A 16,727-nucleotide genomic window follows, 5' to 3' on the forward strand; every position below is an offset into this window, starting at 1 on the left:
CTCCCATTTTGTTTCTCTCTCTCTCTTCCTCTTTTCTCTCTATCCCATTTTGTTTCTCTCTCCCTCTTTTCCCTCTCCCATTTTCTTTCTCTCTCCTCTCCCTCCTTTCTCTCTCTCCCTCCCTTCTCTCTTCCTCTTTCTCTCTCTCTCTCTCTCTCTTTTTTCCTTTTCTCTCTTTCTCTCTCCTATTTCTCTCTCCCCTTTCCCTTATTTCTCTCTCCTCTTCTCTCTCTTTCTTCGCCCTCCTCTCTCTCTTTCTCCTCTTTCTTTCCTTCCCTTCCTTTCTCTCTTTTCTCTTTCTCTCTCAACCTTCTCTCACTCTATATCCCTCTCTCTCTCTCTCTTTCTCTCTTCTCTCTCTCTTTCTCCCTTCTCTCTCTCTATTCATCCCCTCTTCTCTTTCTCTCTCAACCTTCTCTCTCTCTTATTTTGGAGAAAAGAGAGGGAGAGAGAGAAGAGGGATATAGAGTGAGAGAAGGTTGAGAGAGAAAGAGAAAAGAGAGAAAGGAAGGGAAGGAAAGAAAGAGGAGAAAAAGAGAGAGAAATAAGGGAAGGGGGAGAGAGAAATAGGAGAGAGAAAAGAAAAAAAGGAGAGAGAGAGAGAGAGAGAAAGAGGAAGAGAGAGAGAAACAAAATGGGAGAGAGAGAGAAAAGAGGAAGAGAGAGAAACAAAATGGGAGAGAGAGAGAGAGAGAGAAGGGGGAAGGGAGGGAGAGCAAGGGAGAGGGGAGAAAAAGGAAAGACATGGAGAGAGAGCGAGAGAAAAAAGAGAGAGAGAGAGGAGGGTAAGAAAGAGGAGAAGGAGAGAGAGAGGAAGAAAGAGGGGGAGAGAGAGAGGAGGGAGAGGAGAGAGAGAGAAAAATGGGGAGAGCGAGGAAAAGGAGGGAGAGAGAGAGAGAGAGAGAGAAGAAGAAGAAGAAGAAGAAGAAGAAGAAGAAGAAGAAGAGAGAAGGGACGAGAGAGAGAGAGGAAGGAATTGGGAAAGAGTGGGAGAAGAGAGAGAGAGAGAGAGAGAGAGATGGAAGGGGGAGAGAGGGGAGGGAGAGGAGAGAGAGAGAAAGAAAGGGGAATAGAGAGGGAGAGAGAGGAGAGGGAGAAAGAGGAGGAGAGAGAGAGAGAGGAAGAGAGACGGGAAGGGAGAGGGAGAGTGAGAGAGGGAAAGGAGAGAGAGAAGAGAGAGAGAGAGATAGGAAGAGAGACGGAGAGAGAGAGAGAGAGGAGAGAGGAGAGAGAGAGAGGAGAGAGAGAGAGGGGGAAAGAGAGAGAGAAGGGAGAGAGGGGGAAAAAGAGGAGAGAGAGAGGAAGCGAGACGGGAAGGGAAAGGGAGAGAGAGGCAAAGGAGAGAGAGAGAGAGAGAGAGAGATGGGAGGGAGAGAGAGAGGAGGGAGAGGAGAGAGAGAGGAGAGGAAAAAAGAGGAGAGAGAGAGGAGAGAGGAGAGAGGAGAGAGAGGATGGAGAGAGAGAGAGGAGAGAGACAAAGAGGAGAGAGATAGAGAGGAGGGAGAGAAGAGAGAGAGGAGAGGAAAAAAGAGGAGAGAGAGAGAGAGAGAGGATGGAGAGAGAGAGAGGAGAGAGAGGAGGGAGACAAAGAGGAGAGAGATAGAGAGGAGGGGGAAAGAGAGAGAGAAGAGAGAGAGGGGGGAGAAAGAGGAGAGAGAAAGGAAAGAGGGGGGAAAAAGTGGAGAGAGAGAGGAAGGGGATAGAGAAAGTGAAAGGAGAGAGAGAGGGGGGGTATGAGAGAGAGAGGAGAGAGAGAGAGGAGAAGGGAGAGAGAATGGGAAAATGGGGAGAGAGAGTGGGTGGAGAGAGAGAGAGAGAGAGAGAGAGGAAGGGGGAGAGAGAGGGGGGAAGGGAGAGAAAAGGGGAGAGAGAGGAAGGAGAGAGAGAGGAAGGGAAGAGAGGGAGAGAGAAGGGAGAGAGTGTGGAAAAGGGGGGAGAGAGAGAGAGAGAGGAAGGGGGAGAAAGAGGGGGAGAGAGGGGAAGGGGAGAGAAAGAGGAGGGAGAGAGAGAGGGGGTAGGAGAGAGAGAGGAGAGAGAGAGAGAATGGGAAAAAGGGGAGAGAGAGAGAGAGAGAGGAAGGAGAGAGAGAGAGAGAGAAAGAGAGAGGAAAGGAAGAGAGGGAGAGAGAGGGTGTGAAAACTAGTTTTAGGCATAAACCAGTTTAAACTGGTTTTTTTAATTAAAACCAGTTTTATTTTTATGAACTGGTTTAAACTGGTGCACTGTATTATAAACTGGTTTAAAACCAGTTTCTTATATGACAAAGCAGTTTGGTTCAGTTTCTAAACCATTTAAAATGGTTTAGTGCAGTTTCAGTTCAGTTTATAGAAAAACTGAACCATGCACACCCCTACTAACACCAGTTGCAATTCCAATGGATAATATCTTCCACATGTTTACGATGATCCTGACTACGTACAATGATTGCATGGAGGGGCCAACCTTTTGATGTCTACCACCATCATTTTCGGCATTCACTACTATCACCATGTAAGTGAACAAGGAAGTTCTTACTGTATAGACGTTGACCCAAATATGTCTTATGCAAACAGATATTCGTCAGGAAAAATAGGTGAAGCAACTCGTCGTCGACTATTCAAAAACATGGATGAAGCCATCTCTCACCCTTAACTATGTAAATGCTTTACTCCCTACTTTAGTGATTTTTCTTCATGCATTATATGTGATAATATTATGCATTTAGTTCATGCCCACCCCTTGTTACCCACAAGTGTACCTCCCAATAAAGGAGGATTCCAGATACCGGTACCTCATCGTCATTGCATTCAAGGAGGGCATGTTGTACTACTTGGATGCATAAACTGGAGAGGTTAAGGCTATGAAGCAAAAATTATTCGTTAGAAAGTTGGTAAGACCTTCATGATTAAGTACGCCCAATAATATTGTGCCTGTTACATCTTCGTTTGGATCATTCCAATGGAAAATTAAAAACCCTCAGCACAAGTCAATGAGTATATTCCAAATACCACCCAGGAATTAACTCAAGTCTATTTTGACAAATTAAAAATCTAATAAATCCATTCAAACAATCAGGGAGACGATGTAGCTGCAATCATTGCGGAGCCCACATATGAAGAGGACTTCTCCACCAAGGTGGGATGTATTACATGTTCTGGAATTGTCGCCGCCAACGGCCTTCCTATTACTCAAACACGGTATATGTGTTACCTATAACCATTTACTTTAACCCTCGAGAACTGTGGTGTTTTTTTTTCATGACTCAATATAGTGAGACCTCGACCATTTGGGTCTTCAACTGGATGACCATGGGTGGTGCCTTCCAACGCAATCTGATGCCTCGGGTATGTTGCTTTTACATTTCTTATGATCATTATTTCTGTTACTGAAACCTCCTTTGCCTACAAAATGCAGATGGAGGAAAATGGTGTCAGATTGCACACTACTGTTGCTTTCTTAATGGCTCCATTCAACAAGCAAACACAATGGATAACCAACCATGCTTCTACATCTTAGCTCAGAGCTCGGATTTTTAGTTTTATTTGCAAAGCATCTATTGGGACCTTAATGCCACTAGGATTACAGTTTCTCGTCAAGTATGTCATGCTTTGTTATGTTGTGTCCTCACTGTGTTATTATACCTTAATGTTGTTATTTAGGAGTATGGATGCGCTTCAGCTATGTCATGCTTTGTTACGTTTTGTGTCTCTACTAACTTTATGTTTGGATTATAGGGTTTAAAATCACTTTTAAGTAAAAATTTACTAAAAAGAAGATGAATTTAAATAATTATTATATATTATTTTATTAGTTTAATTTAAAGATTTAAATAAATTTTATGAACCAATTTTATAATAAAAATTAATGTTTAATTATTACATTAAAAATAACATATAAAAATGGATAAACTATATTTTATATTAAAAACAAAATAATATATGAATAATATATCAAAATATACTTTATTAAATTATATTACTCATAACTTTTTTAGTATTCTTAGTACTCTTTTATTTAATACTATTTTAAACTATAAATTTTAATTATTTATGACTTTATTATTAGTTAAGATTAGTTTTTTATTTACTTTGTTCTTTTTAATAGGATCAATAATTTATATTATAACAAAATTACAATAATAAACTAATATACAAGAATTATACTTACAAATTTTAATATAGTCAAACAAAAACTAAAATTTTTTTTATACAAAACAAAAAATAAAAATTTTATAAAAAAATATAATTATATATTTGAAATATTTGAGTACTAAAGAGACAACAAGGAAGAAAATAGAGGTAGAATTCATAAGAAAAAAATAAATTCAATCCCAACGTGAAATCAGGATTATGTATTACGGATGCATTTCAACTATGGCAGTCTTTTGTTAAGATCTTCAACTATGCCTTGATTGTTTTTTCGGCCTTTGAATTTGTAAGGCACAAATATGTGATATGGAAACTTACATCAATCATAAACCGTGAAAGCTACATATACAATCCCTTGGCTTACACACGATTTAGCGACCTGGTGGTTTGTGCATTGTACACATCACAATTAAGTCGTTAATTTAGCCAACAAAAATAAAACACAACAGGCACACCGTTAGACTTAATTCATTAATTTGTTAGAAAAGTAAAACACAGCTCAAACATACTTGCTTCTACAAGTCCCGCTCATCTGATTGGAGCTATGTTTCATTGATAGTTTGGAATTTATAGTATATTCTCTTCTTTTTATCCTAATTGATTTTCAGTTGCTTGGGGACAAGCAACAATTTAAGTTTGGTGTTGTGATGAGCGGATAATTTATACGCTTTTTGGCATTGTTTTTAGTATGTTTTTAGTAGGATCTAGTTACTTTTAGGGATGTTTTCATTAGTTTTTATGTTAAATTCACATTTCTGGACTTTACTATGAGTTTGTGTGTTTTTCTGTGATTTCAGGTATTTTCTGGCTGAAATTGAGGGACTTGAGTAGAAATCAGATTCAGAGGTTGAAGAAGGACTGCTGATGCTGTTGGATTCTGACCTCCCTGCACTCAAAGTGGATTTTCTGGAGCTACAGAACTCGAAATGGTGCGCTTCCAATTGCGTTGGAAATTAGACATCCAGGGCTTTCCAGAAATATATAATAGTCCATACTTTGGCCAAGAATAGATGACGTAAACTGGCGTTCAACGCCAGCTTTCTGCCCAAATCTGGCGTCCAGCGCCAGAAAAGGAGCCAAAACCAGAGTTGAACGCCCAAACTGGCACAAAAGCTGGCGTTCAACTCCAAGAAGGACCTCTACACGTGCAACACTCAAGCTCAGCCCAAGCACACACCAAGTGGGCCCCGGAAGTGGATTTATGCATCAATTACTTACTCATGTAAACCCTAGTAGCTAGTTTATTATAAATAGGACCTTTCACTATTGTATTAGACGTCTTTTTGACCATCTTTGGTCTCAGTTTTAATCCATTGTTCATCTTAGGAGACTATTGATCACATTTTAGGGGGCTGGCCATCTCGGCCATGCCTGTACCTTTCACTTATGTATTTTCAACGGTAGAGTTTCTACATTCCATAGATTAAGGTGTGGAGCTCTGCTGTTCCTCAAAGATTAATGCAAAGTACTACTGTTTTCTATTCAATTCATCTTATTTCACTTCTAAGATATTCATTCGCTCTTCAACCTGAATGTGATGAACGTGACAATCATCATCATTCCCTATGAACGCGTGCCTGACAACCACTCCCGTTCTACCTTCGACTGAATGAGTATCTCTTAGATCTCCTAATCGGAATCTTCGTGGTGTAAGCCAGAATGATGGTGGCATTCAAGAGAATCCGAAAGGTCTAAACCTTGTCTGTGGTATTCCGAGTAAGATTCAATGATTGAATGACTGTGACGAGCTCCAAACTCGCGATTGCTGGGCATAGTGACAGACGCAAAAGGATAGTAAATCCTATTCCAACATGATCGAGAACCGACAGATGAATAGCCGTGCCGTGACAGGGTGCGTTGACCATTTTCACTGAGAGGATGAGATGAAGCCATTGACAAGGGTGATGCCTCCAGACGATTAGCCGTGCCGTGACAGGGCATTGGATCATTTTCCCGAGAGATGACCGAAAGTAGCCATTGACGGTTCATCCTGTTGCTCAGATTAGGTAATTTTCTTTTTGTTTTGTTTTCAAAAATTTCTCCTTTGTTTTCGAAAAAAAAATTTAAAATAAAAATGTTTTCAAAAATAAATTATTCTATGGCTTCAAAACTTTTAAGAATGAATTCTAGAGTTTCATGGTAACATGTTGAATCCTATCTGGCTGTAAAGCCATACCCAACTTGCTTTGGGATTGGCCTTCAACTAATCACCTCAGTAGAGTCATGCCCAATCCTTCTGGATAGGGTATGTCAAGCGTGTCATGTCTGAATTACATGCTAAAGCTTGGCTGGCTATTAAGCCATGCCTGACCCTTTGATTGGAGCTTTAGAGCATAAGATTCCTGGAATTTATATTAAAAATTTTGGAATCCTTATTTTTCTTTTTTTTTTCTTTTTTCTAAAATGATTTTCGAAAAATATAAAATAAAAATCCAAAAAAATCATAAAATCATAAAAATCAAAAATATTTTGTGTTCTTGTTTGAGTCTTGAGTCATGTTATAAGTTTGGTGTCAATTGCATGTGCATCTTGCATTTTTTTTCGAAAATTCATGCATTCATAGTGTTCTTCATGATCTTCAAGTTGTTCTTGGTAAGTCTTCTTGTTTGATCTTTGCATTTGCATGTTTTGTGTCTTTCCTTGTTTCTCATATGCATTCTTGGATTCTTAGTGTCTAAGCATTAAAGAATTCTAAGTTTGGTGTCTTGCATGTTTTCTTTGCATTAAAAAAAATTTTTCAAAAATGTGTTCTTGATGTTCATCATGATCTTCATAGTGTTCTTGGTGTTCATCTTAACATTCATAGCATTCTTGCATGCATTCATTGTTTTGATCCATAACTTTCATGCATTGCATCATTTTTCTTGTTTTTCTCTCTCTTCATTAAAAATTCAAAAAAACAAAAAAATATCTTTCCCTCTTTTCTCTCATAAATTCAAAAATTTGAGTTGACTTTCTCAAAAAATTTTAAAATCTAGTTGTTTCTTATGAGTCAAATCAAATTTTCAATTTAAAAATCTTATCTTTTTCAAAATCTTTTTCAAAAATCAAATCTTTTTCAAATTTCTCAGTTATTTTCGAAAATTATAAAAATGTTTTTTTTTTCAAAAATCTTTTTCTTATTTTTATATCAAATTTTCGAAAATAACATAATCAATTAATGTTTTGATTCAAAAATTTCAAGTTTGTTACTTACTTGTTAAGAAAGATTCAAACTTTGAGTTCTAGAATCATATCTTGTGATTTCTTGTGAATCAAGTCATTAATTAAGATTTTAAAAATCAAATCTTTTTCAAAAACTAATTTCTATCATATCTTTTCAAAATATCTTCTTATCATATCTTTTTCAAAAAAATTTGATTTCAAGATATCTTTTCTAACTTCCTAACTTCTTATCTTTTCAAAATTTGTTTCAACTAACTAACTAACTTTTTGTTTGTTTCTTATCTTTTTCAAAACTACCTAACTAACTCTCTCTCTAATTTTTGAAAATATCTCCCCCCTTTTTTTTCAAAAATTTCTTTTTAATTAACTAATTATTTTTTTTATTTGAATTTTCGAAAAACTACTAACCTTTTTTCAAAACTATTTTCAAAAATCACTAACTCTTTTTCAAAAATTATTTTCGAAAATCCTTCTCCCTCATCTCCTTCTATTTATTTATTCATCTACTAACATCTCTCCCTCACCCACCAAAAATCCGAACCCTCTCTCTCTTTCTGAGTTTAGATTTTTCTCTTCTTCTTTTCTTCTACTAACAATAAGGAACCTCTTTACTGTGACATAGAGGATTCCTCTTCTTTTCTTTTTCTCCTCTCTTTCTTATGAGCAGGGACAGAGAAAAAGGTATTCTTGTTGAAGCTGATCCAGAACCTGAAAGGACTCTGAAGAGAAAACTAAGAAAAGCTAAATTACAACAATCCAGAGACAACTTGATTGAAAATTTCGAACAAGTAAAGGAGATGGCAGCCGAACCCAACAACAATGCAAGGAGAATGCTTGGTGACTTTACTGCACCTAATTCCAATTTACATGGAAGAAGCATCTCCATTCCTGCCATTGGAGCAAACAACTTTGAGCTGAAACCTCAATTAGTTTCTCTGATGCAGCAGAACTGCAAGTTTCATGGACTTCCATCTGAAGATCCTTTTTAGTTCTTAACTGAATTCTTGCAGATATGTGATACTGTTAAGACTAATGAAGTAGATCCTGAAGTCTACAGGCTCATGCTTTTCCCGTTTGCTGTAAGAGACAGAGTTAGAATATGGTTGGACTCTCAACCTAAAGACAGCCTGAACTCTTGGGATAAGCTGGTCATGGCTTTCTTAGCCAAGTTCTTTCCTCCTCAAAAGCTGCGCAAGCTTAGAGTGGATGTTCAAACCTTCAAACAGAAAGAAGGTGAATCCCTCTATGAAGCCTGGGAGAGATACAAAGAACTGACCAAAAAGTGTCCTACTGACATGCTTTCAGAATGGACCATCCTGGATATATTCTATGATGGTTTATCTGAGCTATCAAAGATGTCATTGGATACCTCTGCAGGTGGATCCATTCACCTAAAGAAAACGCCTGCAGAAGCTCAAGAACTCATTGACATGGTTGCTAATAACCAGTTCATGTACACTTCTGAGAGGAATCCTGTGAGTAATGGGACGCCTATGAAGAAGGGAGTTCTTGAAGTTGATACTCTGAATGCCATATTGGCTCAGAATAGAATATTGACTCAGCAAGTCAATATGATCTCTCAGAGTCTGCATGGAATGCAAGCTGCATCCAACAATATCTCAAGAGGCTTCTTATGAAGAAGAAGCTTATGATCCTGAGAACCCTGCAATAGCAGAGGTGAATTACTTAGGTGAACCTTATGGAAACACCTATAACTCATCATGGAGAAATCATCCAAATTTCTCATGGAAAGATCAAAAGCCTCAACAAGGCTTTAATAATGGTGGAAGAAACAGGTTTAACAATAATAAACCTTTTCCATCATTCACTCAGCAACAGACAGAAAACTCTGAACAAAATACCTCTAATTTAACAAACTTAGTCTCTGATCTATCTAAGGCCACTGTAAGTTTCATGAATGAAACAAGATCTTCCATTAGAAATCTGGAAGTATAAGTGGGCCAGCTGAGTAAAAGGATCACTAAAATCCCTCCTAGTACTCTCCCAAGTAATACAGAAGAGAATCCAAAAGGAGAGTGCAAGGCCATTGACATAAGCACAATGGCCGAACCCAAAGAGGGAGAGGAGGACGTGAATCCCAGTGAGGAAGACCTCCTGGGACGTCCAGTGATCAATAAGGAGCTTCCCTCTGAGGAACCAAAGGACTCTGAGGCTCATCTAGAGACCATAGAGATTCCATTGAACCTCCTTATGCCCTTCATAAGCTCTGATGAGTATTCCTCTTCTGAAGAGAATGAGGATGTTACTGAAGAGCAAACTGCCAAGTTTCTTGGTGCAATCATGAAGCTGAATGCCAAATTATTTGGCATTGATACTTGGGAAGTTGAACCTCCCTTGTTCATCAATGAACTAAGTGATCTGGATCAACTGACATTGCCTCAGAAGAGACAGGATCCTGAAAAGTTCATAATACCTTGTACCATAGGCACCATGATCTTTAAGGCTTTGTGTGACCTTGGTTCAGGAATAAACCTCATGCCCCTCTCTGTAATAGAGAAACTGGGAATCTATGGGGTGCAAGCTGCTAAAATCTCATTAGAGATGGCAGACAATTCAAGAAAACAGGCATATGGACAAGTAGAGGACGTGTTAGTAAAGGTTGAAGGCCTTTACATCCCTGCTGATTTCATAGTCCTGGATACTGGAAAGGAAGAGGATGAATCCATCATCCTAGGAAGACCTTTCCTGGCCACAGCAAGAGCTGTGATTGATGTTGACAGAGGTGAACTAGTCCTTCAATGGAATGAGGACTCCCTTGTGTTTAAAACTCAAGGATCTCCCTCTACAACCATGGAGAGGAAGCATGAAAAGCTTCTCTCAAAGCAGAGTCAACCCAAGCCCCCACAGTCAAACTCTAAGTTTGGTGTTGGGAGGCCACAACCAAACTCTAAGTTTGGTGTTGAACTCCCATATCCAAACTCTAAGTTTGGTGTTGGAGAGTTTCAACAATGCTCTGAACATCTGTGAGGCTCCATGAGAGCCCACTGTCAAGCTATTAACATTAAAGAAGTGCTTGTTGGGAGGCAACCCAATGTTTATTTATCTAATTTTGTTTTTGTTTTTCATGTTTTATTAGGTTCATGATCATGTGGAGTCACAAAATAAATATAAAAATTGAAAACGGAATCAAAAACAGCAGAAGAAAAATCACACCCTGGAGGAAGCATCTGCCTGGCGTTCAATGCCAGAACAGAGCATGGTTCTGGCGCTGAACGCCCAAAATGGGCAACATCCTGGCACTGAACGCCCAAAACAAGCATGGTTCTGGCGTTCAACGCCAGAAATGGCAACAAATGGGCATTGAACGCCCAAAATGGGCACCAACCTGGCGCTGAACGCCCAGAGTTGTGTGCAAGGGCATTTTACATGCCTAAATTGGTGCAGGGATGTAAATGCCTTGACACCTCAGGATCTGTGGACCCCACAGGATCATCTCAGGATCTGTGGACTCCATAGGATCCCCACCTACCTCATCATCTCTCTTTCCATTCATGATCATCCCTTCTGTTTTCCATTTACCACTCACATCCATACACCCACTACCTTCAAAATTCAACATCTCTCTCCCACCCAATCCCACCCATATGGCTGAATACACACATCCATCCATCTCCTCCATATCTTCTTCTTCTTCTTCTATTCTTTCTTCTTTTGCTCGAGGGCGAGCAACATTCTAAGTTTGGTGTGGTAAAAGCATAGCTTTTTTGTTTTTTCCATAACCATTGATGGCACCTAAGGCCAGAGAAACCTCTAGAAAGAGGAAAGGGAAGACAAAAGCTTCCATCAAGGGTCTATAGCTCAGTGGTAAAACATTTGACTGCAAATCAAGAGATCCCTGAGATACCTCAGGGGATACATTTTCTTCCACACAATTATTGGAAGCAACTAAGGGTGGAACATCAAGAGCACTCCATCATCCTTCATGAAATAAGAGAAGATCAAAAAGCAATGAGGGAAGAGCAACAAAGACAAGGAAGAGACATAGAAGAGCTCAAGGACATCATTGGTTCCTCAAGAAGGAGACGCCACCATCACTAAGGTGGATTCATTCCTTGTTCTTATTTCTTCTGTTTTTCGTTTTCTATGTTAAGTGCTTATCTGTGTTTATGTCTTCATTACATGATCATTAGTAGTTAGTAACTATGTCTTAAAGTTATGAATGTCCTATGAATCCATCACCTCTCTTAAATAAAAACTGTTTTAATTCAAAAGAACAAGAAGTACATGAGTTTTGAATTTATCCTTGAACTTAGCTTAATTATATTGATGTGGTGACAATGCTTCTTGTTTTCTGAATGTATGCTTGAACAGTGCATATGTCTTTTGAAATTGTTGTTTAAGAATGTTAAATATGTTGGCTCTTGAAAGAATGATGACTAGGAGACATGTTATTTGATAATCTGAAAAATCATAAAAATAATTCTTGAAGCAAGAAAAAGCAGCAAAGAACAAAGCTTGCAGAAAAAAAAAATAGGCGAAAAACAGTTTGTTAGAAAAGTAAAACACAGCTCAAACATACTTGCTTCTACAAGTCCCGCTCATCTGATTGGAGCTATGTTTCATTGATAGTTTGGAATTTATAGTATATTCTCTTCTTTTTATCCTAATTGATTTTCAGTTGCTTGGGGACAAGCAACAATTTAAGTTTGGTGTTGTGATGAGCGGATAATTTATACGCTTTTTGGCATTGTTTTTAGTATGTTTTTAGTAGGATCTAGTTACTTTTAGGGATGTTTTCATTAGTTTTTATGTTAAATTCACATTTCTGGACTTTACTATGAGTTTGTGTGTTTTTCTGTGATTTCAGGTATTTTCTGGCTGAAATTGAAGGACTTGAGTAGAAATCAGATTCAGAGGTTGAAGAAGGACTGCTGATGCTGTTGGATTCTGACCTCCCTGCACTCAAAGTGGATTTTCTGGAGCTACAGAACTCGAAATGGCGCGCTTCCAATTGTGTTGGAAAGTAGACATCCAGGGATTTCCAGAAATATATAATAGTCCATACTTTGGCCAAGAATAGACGATGTAAACTGGCGTTCAACGCCAGCTTTCTGCCCAAATCTGGCGTCCAGCGCCAGAAAAGGAGCCAAAACCAGAGTTGAACGCCCAAACTGGCACAAAAGCTGGCGTTCAACTCCAAGAAGGACCTCTACACGTGCAACACTCAAGCTCAGCCCAAGCACATACCAAGTGGGCCCCGGAAGTGGATTTATGCATCAATTACTTACTCATGTAAATCCTAGTAGCTAGTTTATTATAAATAGGACCTTTCACTATTGTATTAGACGTCTTTTTGACCATCTTTGGTCTCAGTTTTAATCCATTGTTCATCTTAGGAGACTATTGATCACGTTTTAGGGGGCTGGCCATCTCGGCCATGCCTGTACCTTTCACTTATGTATTTTCAACGGTAGAGTTTCTACACTCCATAGATTAAGGTGTGGAGCTCTGCTGTTCCTCAAAGATTAATGCAAAGTACTACTGTTTTCTATTCAATTCATCTTATTTCGCTTCTAAGATATTCATTCGCTCTTCAACCTGAATGTGATGAACATGACAATCATCATCATTCCCTATGAACGCGTGCCTGACAACCACTCCCGTTCTACCTTCGACTGAATGAGTATCTCTTAGATCTCCTAATCGGAATCTTCGTGGTGTAAGCCAGAATGATGGCGGCATTCAAGAGAATCCGAAAGGTCTAAACCTTGTCTGTGGTATTCCGAGTAGGATTCAATGATTGAATGACTGTGACGAGCTCCAAACTCGCGATTGCTGGGCATAGTGACAGACGCAAAAGGATAGTAAATCCTATTCCAACATGATCGAGAACCGACAGATGAATAGCCGTGCCGTGACAGGGTGCGTTGACCATTTTCACTGAGAGGATAAGATGAAGCCATTGACAAGGGTGATGCCTCCAGACGATTAGCCGTGCCGTGACAGGGCATTGGATCATTTTCCCGAGAGATGACCGAAAGTAGCCATTGACAGTGGTGATGTATCACATAAAGCCAGCCATGGAAAGGAATAAGACTGATTGGATGAAGATAGCAGGAAAGCAGAGGTTCAGAGGAACGGAAAGCATCTCCATTCGCTTATCTGAAATCTCTACCAATGATTTACATAAGTACCTCTATCCCTATTCTATTATTTATTTTCGAAAACCCATTACTGTTTTATATCCGCCTGACTGAGATTTACAAGGTGACCATAGCTTGCTTCATACCAACAATCTCCGTGGGATTCGACCCTTACTCACGTAAGGTATTACTTGGACGACCCAGTGCACTTGCTGGTCAGTTACACGGAGTTGTGAACCATGGTATTGGCATCATATTTTTGGCGCCATTGCCAGGGAAAGAAAGAGCTATGAATTTTACATAATTAAAGTGTAATCACGATTCCGCGTACCACTTTCAAGTGCAAAAATTCATTTCTCAATTTAGCAGTCACATCCACAAAATCATCCACTCTTGCAGAAGCAAGCACACACAACTCCCTGCATAGGTTATTCAACATCCAATTGTGGTAGGTAACCATCGAATCCCAACAAAACACTCCCTTTTCCATGAAAGCCCTCACCTTCGAACGGGCATCTTTTGACCACCTCTCCAATACTACACTTGCAGGCATTTCAGTGATATCAAGGTGAAGAAATACTGCAGTAATGTGGTCACAAGGAATCCCAAGGGTCTCCATCCTCATGCACAAAAACTTGAAGAATGATCCATTCTGATAATGCGAAACGCACCACTCTCTGGCAGAATCTCTAGACCAGGATAGTGTGTAGATATCTGAACATGCTGTGAATGTACACGAGCGTACCTTTAACTTGCCGGGAATGCACAAACTTATCGAGCATAGAGTGAAGCCCCTCACATTTTGACATGGTTCAGAAGCCCCTAAAGAAATTACCACGGATGTGTGCAGTTTCCCACATATGTCTTCTAGCATAAAGATCACACACCCAAGGATTATCCTGTAGGCCTAGCTCGGAAACCACATTATTTCATCGCTCTTCAAACTTCGCCACTTCATAGTCAAATAACATACATTTCTTGAATTCATATGTGAACACAGGATTGCTTATGTTTGAGGTCGCATTTCGGAGTAAGTGCCATGCACACAGATGATGATACGAATTTGGAAAAAACTGATTCAATTGCTTTCTTCATGGCTCCATGACCATCAGTGATGACACATTCGGGTGCCTTGTCCTTCATGCCTTCCAAAAATTGCTGCAATAGCCACTTATATGTTTCCTCGGTCTTATTTGCAACAACAGCAGCAGCAAATACGATTGTTTGATTGTGATGATTAACCCCTGAGAAAACCACCAGCGGACACGTGTACTTTTTCTTACGATATGTCACATCAAATGCTAATACATCCCCAAATATTTCATAATCCAGATGACTATAGTTATTACACCAAAACAAATGCACCAAACGACCTTCCTTGTCCGCTAGGTGTCTAACAAGCATTCTCGGATTTTCTACTTCCATACGTTGCAACAACTTAAGGCACGCACTTGCATCCCCACCAATAACCCTCCGTTGCTTGTCAATTCTGTTGTACATGTCTCTCTTCAAAAATGGAACATTTTCACACCCCCTGCTGTCTGCACAAACGATGCATAAATCTATGGGGTCTTGATGCTGACTTTTAACATCATATTCATTTGATCATTTGCTGCCAAGTTCATCCTTTTATGTCCTGGAAGCATGAAAGTAAGTGTGTCCTCAAGCATCTTGTGATTATGAACCTCCTGGAAGTATGTTATAATCCATCTACCACTATCCTTGTCGACATGGACGCACATTTTCGCCTCACAGCCACACCTATTCTCTGGCTTCGGCTTGCGTTTCTGATAAGCAACTTCAACTCCATCACACATTCTTTCCTTCCGAAAGCCCTGCCTGAAGCATACAAAAGATTGTTGTGTCAACTCATTATTTAGATTATGCTGAGACCTATACCTTCGAGCAGCAAACCCATTCATTTTCGCATATAAGTTGTAGAATAAAAATGCTATTTCCCGATCCAAAAAATGGAGATTTTTAGTCTCTTCCATTGTAATTTCCTTGAGATTCATACAACCTAGATCAGCAATTTCATCCATTACCCTTTCTTCCCAGTTGTCATAGAACCCATCCCCAAATTCATCATGTATCTCTGACTCTGCTTCAAAACCTTCATAACCTTCAAATCCTTCACTCCCTTCCTCGCCTACAGCGCTCCCTTCACCATCAACATGGAGACCTTTGATTGGATCAGGAGCACGAACTGACTCCTTTGAATAGTTCTCCGATTCTTCCACTTCCGACCTCTATAGCCAAATAAACTCAACTTCACCAAAAATTTCCTTTCTTTCATAACAATGACATTTTAAATAACATAACAAACCATAAAAAATATTAAAAACTAACCATGGAAAATTGAAAGACTCAAAAATTGCTCGAATGGCTACTCGTACACAAATATAGGTAGAAAATCCAACACTAAATCACCTAACCTCTATCGTAAAACTACCTCAACATCCACGGCGGTAACAAACTTCAATATAATCTATGCCAACTTCACCTCACTATGCAGATCTCCGCTTAAGAACCTGCTTACCCAAAGTTTCACGCAAGCATGAACAACAACGGGGACCAGACAAACAAAAATAATTATCTCAATCAAAGTTTGCCGACCAGATTCAAAATGGTACCTACAAGCATCCCATATGCATCAAAAGCAGGCAACATATGTAGCATAAAAAAAGGGTCAAAGAAAGGTCCTGTGATAAGTATAATACTATTCAAAATACCTGACATATTAAAGCAAGTAACAAGTTAGAAAAAGCAAAAAGAAAATTCCCCAAAGATTATATCCGTGATAAGTATAATTAGGAATGCATTCTCACTATCTAAAATATTATTTATGATTTTATAACCAATAAATTTGATCAAAGCTACCTGCACAACAGAAGCATAGAAACAAGACAAAGGATAATAAAACAATCAATTGGCCTATTCAAGATAATTGCATAAATACTATATTAGTAAATATTAACAATCAAGCTACTGTGTGAAGGGAGATTCCTTAAACATATGAATATTACATTAAATTGCAGGAACTGAAACATCAATCTATTAATTAAAACAACAATCAACTAAAACAATAACTATGTCTGACAAGGAGACTAAGGAGGAGGTCTTCTCTATTAATCCTTTATCAGCTTCGGTAGAAGATGGTTTCACTGCTAAGTTCTACCAAGTCTTTTGGGAGATAATTAAAATCGATGTTATCAAGGTTGTTGTTAGTTTCTTTTCTGGGAGACATATGCTACGTGCTTTTAATCATACTCACATTTATTTAATTCCAAAAGTAGCTAATACTAACTTTATGAAGCAAGTCAGACCTATT

At 38.9% G+C, this 16,727-nt stretch overlaps 1 non-coding gene and 1 pseudogene across 1 annotated transcript; both read right to left on the reverse strand.

The window, feature by feature from the left end:
• Nucleotides 1-3,050: 3,050 nt before the first annotated feature.
• LOC148568956 (protein FAR1-RELATED SEQUENCE 5-like) lies at nt 3,051-16,293 on the reverse strand (annotated as a pseudogene).
• LOC148568957 (small nucleolar RNA R71) lies at nt 8,486-8,593 on the reverse strand. Its single transcript, XR_015882983.1, has one exon. It is a non-coding gene; the product is annotated as a small nucleolar RNA R71 (small nucleolar RNA).
• Nucleotides 16,294-16,727: the final 434 nt, after the last annotated feature.

Source organism: Arachis ipaensis, chromosome B4, assembly GCF_059453495.1.
Source record: "Arachis ipaensis isolate K30076 ecotype BB chromosome B4, ASM5945349v1, whole genome shotgun sequence".
NCBI classification, from domain to species: domain Eukaryota; kingdom Viridiplantae; phylum Streptophyta; class Magnoliopsida; order Fabales; family Fabaceae; genus Arachis; species Arachis ipaensis.